Source organism: Parasteatoda tepidariorum, chromosome 7 (assembly GCF_982258835.1).
Source record: "Parasteatoda tepidariorum strain Cologne lab strain chromosome 7, Ptep-v5.0, whole genome shotgun sequence".
Classification (NCBI taxonomy): Eukaryota; Metazoa; Arthropoda; class Arachnida; order Araneae; family Theridiidae; genus Parasteatoda; species Parasteatoda tepidariorum.
The window spans coordinates 73,104,802-73,111,505 of record NC_141761.1 but is presented as its reverse complement, the minus strand read 5'-3'; positions in this window follow the sequence as shown (position 1 = coordinate 73,111,505).

Here is a 6,704-nt window from a genome sequence, read left to right as displayed (position 1 = left end):
TATAAGATGTAAAGAAGTTTTAAGATCATTAAAAATGCTGACTACGTATTTCTATTAATATTCATAAAATATATATTCAAGAATTTGATAAATATATTATTCCAAATCTATGCATATGCGTGTATATTATTGAAATTGTATCAGTTATTGAAAAACAAAATCAAAAAATAAAACTAATCACATTAAATAAGCACAATCTGGTGTATAACCATATTCTATGAAACTCTTATGCTTTTATGAAACTAGACATTCCTTGAATAAAGTGTTTTTTATTCAAAATGTTTTATTCAAATTTCTTTACTAAATTGCAAAAAAATTATTAAACGACTAAAAAAGAAACATCGTATTTTATAGTTTGAAAGAAATAAAAATAAAAAGATTAGCAAACGATTATTAGCAAAAAAAAATATTAATGAAATTTTACGCTACGCGCGCGAAGTCAAGTTTCTCGCAAGTTTGTTACATTTTAATATTAATCGCCCCATTTAAGTATTTTTTCATTGTCGCCAAATTATTTTTTTAAAAATAATTAATTTTAATTTTTCTCAGCTCCTAATAAATAAAAACAGTTGAAACTTTAGATTTTTCAATTGAAAAATATGTAGATTAATATGGTATAAAAAAATTCATACCTTATAATTCAAAAAATTTTCACCCTCAATTTAATTAATTAATAAAAAATAATAATTAATTATTAAAAATTACTTTTTTCATGAAATTATCTTTGGGTAAATGAGTTTTATGAGTGGGTGTAATTTTTTTTTGAATTGCTTAATTAGCTCTCAAAATATGACTAAAAACGAAAAAAGGGAAATTAACATTAAGGGATCCAAACTTTGAATCGCTCTCCTGCTCAAACTATGGGGACCACATTTCCCAGATTGCGGCTACCCCCTATATTTTGAAGATGAAAAATCCAAATTTGTAAAAAAAATATATGTTTATTCAGAGAAAGTACGTTTTTGTGTCTGATTTCGTAACTTAATTAATAGTTACCACTAATTAATTAGCATATTTGAGGTCACCTCCAGGAACCATTAAGATGGACACTTAGTTCGTGAAAATCCAATCATTAGAACGAAAGTTATTCAGGGTGATATCTTTTTTTTTTGCGGACTGTACATCAAGATAGAATCAAGTTAACATGTCTTATATACTAGTGAACTGGTATTTAATATTTATAGTGGTAGTTACGCCACAAGTTCTTAACAATTTAACGAATGTCTTTAACTATAATTTATAATAGTATATTATAGTAATTTCCTCTATAAAATAATAATTGTAAAATGGTTAATTAACTTAGACACTGATTTATAAAAGTTTATCCAAAATTTCGCTTAATAAGAGAATATAACAGAATTACCTTAGAATAAGGAGCAGCTCTTTTAAACTGGTTATTTAGAAAAGATTCAGACCCAATGACGTGTTAATCACAGAGCAGAATAAGAAAAATAAATATTACATGTAAATGTCTTTAAATTAGGAATAATAAATATTTCCTAGTAAAACCATACCTAAATGACTTATATTAATTTTATGCTTATACCGCAAAAAAGATATGGATGTCAATGAGAGAAAACTGGATTCAAAAATGTGATTTTCTGCCCAATAAATAAGAGGCAACAACAATAAAGAACTGTTTCAGACTATGTAATTAAACTTACTGACTGCGTGATAAAACGGTCTGGCTAAAATGTGAGAAAACTGTATTTCTATTACAGAGATACAGTCCGCAAAAAAAAAAACGAATCACCCTGAATAACTTTCGTTCTAATGATCGGATTTTCACGAACTAAGTGTCAATCTTAATGGTTCCTGGGGGTGACCTCAAATATGTTAATGAATTAATGCTAACTATTAATTAAGTTACGAAATCAGACACAAAAACGTACTTTCTCTGAATAAACATATAATTTTTTTTACATATTTGGAATCTAGACACTTGAATTAGGGGGGGTAGACAAAATTTTAAAAAAATTGGGTGGTAAATTGGGCCGCAATAAAGGTTTATATATTTGGCGATAGTCCAGAAAGCCGCCAAAAAAAGTCGCCTGCGCAAATAAATATTTTAAGATAACCCATTGACTAATTCAAAAGAGAAGTGCTTAATTTTACTAGGTTGCTACGCAACCACGCTCTGATAGTGAAAAAAATTGAAATAATGTTCAGTGATTGCTGGGAGAGGTTTAATTTATTGTTAATAGAAAATATCTCGAAGTTTCTAGGCAATAAACAATTTTTTAGGGGATTTCTGCCCAAAAACCGAAAAAAAAATTATTTTAATCTCCTTTGAAAAGTAAATTTGAATCGATTAATAAATTATTTATGATAGTTTTTAGAATTTAAATACATGAACTTTTCATCTGATTTTATTTAGATTACACTGTTTTTACTATATTTATTCGAGGATTTTATACTAAAATCAAATGAACATAACTTATTATAGCTAAATACAAAATTTTAGGGATAATCATTTTTACAGCTTTAATCGAGTCTTCTAGGCAAGAAAGTTTGAAGAAAAAAAAGTGCTTGAAAAATTAAATGTAGATTGCGTAATGATTCTAATGCACATTCACAAGGTTTTCTATAATTTACAATATTTCTTTTTTCTATAACTCAAGGAATTGCTGAATGTTTAGTGGCATTTTAAAAAGATTGAAACATGTTATATTTTGGTTGCATCGTTTTCTTTGGATAAAGATGATTAGCAAATAGCATCCTCATGTTTCGATACATTCTGAAACTTATACGTTCGCAAATTCATCATAAAATGTCGCACAGCATATTCTTCAATTACGATAAGCTACATTTACCACCAAATACTGCTACTAAGGTTATTTTTGTTTTCTTATATATATCTGATGCTCTCTTTTTAAACAGAGCTCGTAAGATCCTTAAGATACTGAAATGGGGGCACAAAAACTTAAAAGATAAAATATTTAATTTCATTAACTCAAAATATCTGGTGCCAAAATGTTAATTTTTGAGTTAAATATAACTTTTACAATATTGATGTTCTTACGTTTTTAAAGACCACATGAATCCTGATAAAATATTAAAATGCATATGTTTACTTTAACGAGTGTAAAATCCTTATCAAAATAATGATCAAGACCCAAATGTAAAACAGTATAATTGACGATAAAAACTCAACTGGCTTCAAGACATATGAAGAGGGAAGTAAAAGTCGACATGCTTCGAGCGTTCAAATATAATCTCCCATTCTCAAGACTTGTCAGGCTTGGATAACTTGTGACTTTTATTATTGGACGCTCAAAACATGTCTATTTTTATTATCATCTATTATTTTTTTAAATCAATGAAGTTTTTATATTTTCGATTCAGTTTCTTGGGATTATCCATTTAGTTACACAACATATTAAATTATTTCACTCGATATTAAAATAAGTTTTACATATGTTACAGGCACAGGTTCTTAGATTGAAAAAATAATAATTCACTACTTTGTAAAAAAATCAATGCATTAAAAAAAAATTTTTTTTTTTGCTGCAAGCCTTAACATTTTAATTTAAGGTCATAAAAAAATTCCGTTTACAATTGAAATTTCAAAAGTCGAATGTGAAAATGGAATATCCCCTAGTACCAGGAATCGGAATTAAATAGTTACAAGGACAACTTTTTTAAACAAGTTAGCGTTTCCGTCCTACTCGAAGTTGTTTGAAAAGGTATTTTTTATATATCGATTCCAAAGTTTATTCTACATATATTTCAGGGTATACTTTAGGAGTATTTCGATCGAGTTTATTTTTACACCCTTATTTGCTTAAAATTATTAAATAATTTACTTAAAATAAATTATTCAAGCTACATGATTTAATGCATTTATAGTATAATAATAAACGGAGCTTCCAACGCATATCCTTAACCTTAATACCGCTATCATTAAATAAATGGAATAAGCTTAGATAAATAATATTAAAGTTAATTTTAAAAGTTAAAGTTTAAAGTTAATTTTTCCCTCGTTTTAATTTTCAAGGAATAATATGCTTCGATCAAACAGATTTCATTCTGGAAATAGCGAAATTATAGAGTAGGTCCCTTGGAGCAATATCATTCTTATCCTCTTTTGACGAAATATAGGAAAAATTAGTTTTCACAGTTTCTGTAAAAAGTATGTTAGTCTACTTGCCACGTTTTTTTTTAAATTTTTTTTTTATTAAAGTAAGTTTGGAAATTATGTATTTTTTATAGCATTTTTTTTAAAAAATCAGATGACTCTAAAATTGGCACAGCCTCAGAATCAATTTTCAATTTTTGGTATTTCCTGCTTAACAGGCATTTTCCTAATAACAAATTATACTACAATAATATCTTGGAAATCATGCTAAAGTAAAAAATTAAACAAAATAGTTTAGTATATTATTAGAAAAAAATCTACTTGGTATCATAAAGAGTAAAAGATATAATGAATAGTGAATCATACGTGGTCAGGTAATTAAAAATTTAATTTCACAACTAAGATAGTAGGACGACATTTAAGATACTGAGATATTTTAAGACACTAAAAAAATTGGCTACGTATTCCACAGCTTTTTATGTTCGGTATCTTTATCCTCTTTGACTTATAAAACATCAACACTATTTTAGATAATCTAAGTTGAAGTCACAAGAAACAAAAAAAAAAAGACAATCAATAATTTATATTCTTTTTTCAAAAAAAATAGTATGCTAAGTAAATAATCAGCTGTTTTGCATTAAATAATTTTAAACAGCTGAATGTTTTTAATTTCTTAACAAGGTTTTATTCTTAGCTTGAAGACAATAATTCTTTAAAAAAAAACTTGACTATAATTTAAAAAGGAAACCTAAATTAAAGAAAATCTAAATTAAAGTTCTAAAAAAAATTATTAGTATATTAATGAAGAAATAATAAACGTAAAATGGTAAAGAATAAGATTTTTAAAATGTTGAAATTTAATTAAATAGTTGGTAAAATAGTTCTGCGATACACTTACGGAAATTTCTTTTAAGATTAGGATGATATAGGGTAAACCAACAAATGAAGGAGCATTTCATAGATATTTCTTGGAGATAAGATTTTAAACGTTTTAATTTAGATTGATTGGTAACAGTAGCTTACTACCTAACAATAGGAAGTCATCTAACAATGCATTTAGTTACCTGGTCTTTGAGTCTTCTCTGGAAAAAGTTTTGAATTTGTTAGTATCTGTTCAACGCCTTGTTTCTTTGACAAAATTATAAGGTCAGTGTTTGTTGTTATCCGTTTAAACTACAATTAATTGCATATAATAACGCTTTTTTTTTCTCATTGTGAAAAAAGAATCCAAAATATGGTCATTGAAGTTACGTTTTATTTATTTTAAGCATCATAACATAAGCAAGTACTGAGATTAGGGGGTGTTTATTAACTGGATTACCGAACGATGAAAAACCAATGAATAAACAAGTGTTCCTTTACTAGGATTTTTTCAAGTTACTGAAAATAAAATAAAAATTTTAATTTTCTCGTACCTTTTGTCATATTATAAATCAAAATTATGTTTAAAAAAAAAAAAAAAAAAAGTTTCTACCAGTGAAGGAACAGGCATGTTCCTTCACTGGTTAGAAGATACTAAGAATAGATTTCCCAGTGAATGAATAGTATGTGTGAAATATGATTTTACATGGATAATTAGTAGTTCAGCGACATAGAGGACTCCTAAAATTCAGTTAAATGTTGTATGAATAGTTCCTATAACAATTTCATTTAAATATGCAAATTTAATTGCTAAATTTATTTAAAGAATTATAATAATAATTAATTTATTATTTATCTTTATAAATGTAATGATTAGTTATTACATCATACCTTAGATACCTTAATAAACTATGTTTATTAACTAAATATAACAACTAAATATAATAATAAAAGCTTGAATGGAAAATTTCTTTGCAGGATTTTGGGCCAATAATTAGCTAAATTATTATCTTATTGCCGTCCTTAATGTCCTAACGGGAACTGGTAGGAAAAATCCATTTAAAGACAATTATCTAGGTCAGGGGTGGCGAACCTTTATACACCAACGTGCCATTAAATAATTTTGACTTCATGATTATTGGGAAAATAATAATATTAAATACTATCTACTCAAAACTCTTTATTTACATTGGAAGGAAAATACATTTTGCAATGTCTCAGTTATACGCGTAATTAAACTTAAAGTAGCATCAGTGGGACTTCTGTTATTGCAGATTAAATGACAAATAACTTATATTAGGTTGTAAGATATTTGTTTAAGCAGGACTCTTGATTTTTTTGCTAGTTATTTATTGTTAGCTTGTTTTTTATGGTTATTAATTGCTTTTTTAGCATTAATTGTTAATTTTTTTATTAACAATTGTTTATTATTTTGTTTGTTTTTGTGAATTTTAATTTAATTGTTACATATGGTTCATAGTGTAATAACATTTGTGTAATAACAACTCATAGTGCAATAACAATTGTGATCGGTGGCGTGCCCAAAATATTTTGTCGCGTGCCATAAATGGCACGCGTGCCATTGGTTCGCCATCCCTGATCTAGGTGAAAAATGGGTGAGGTTTTTTTAAGGCGACATCCACCGATAACTCAGTGCAATGCGAAGATAATTTCAAAAGGCAAAACTTCCCTTAGAGAATAATATTCGAAATACTGGTTTTAAGAACTTCAGAAGAATCTTTAGGAGGGAAGTAGCCCTGGCATA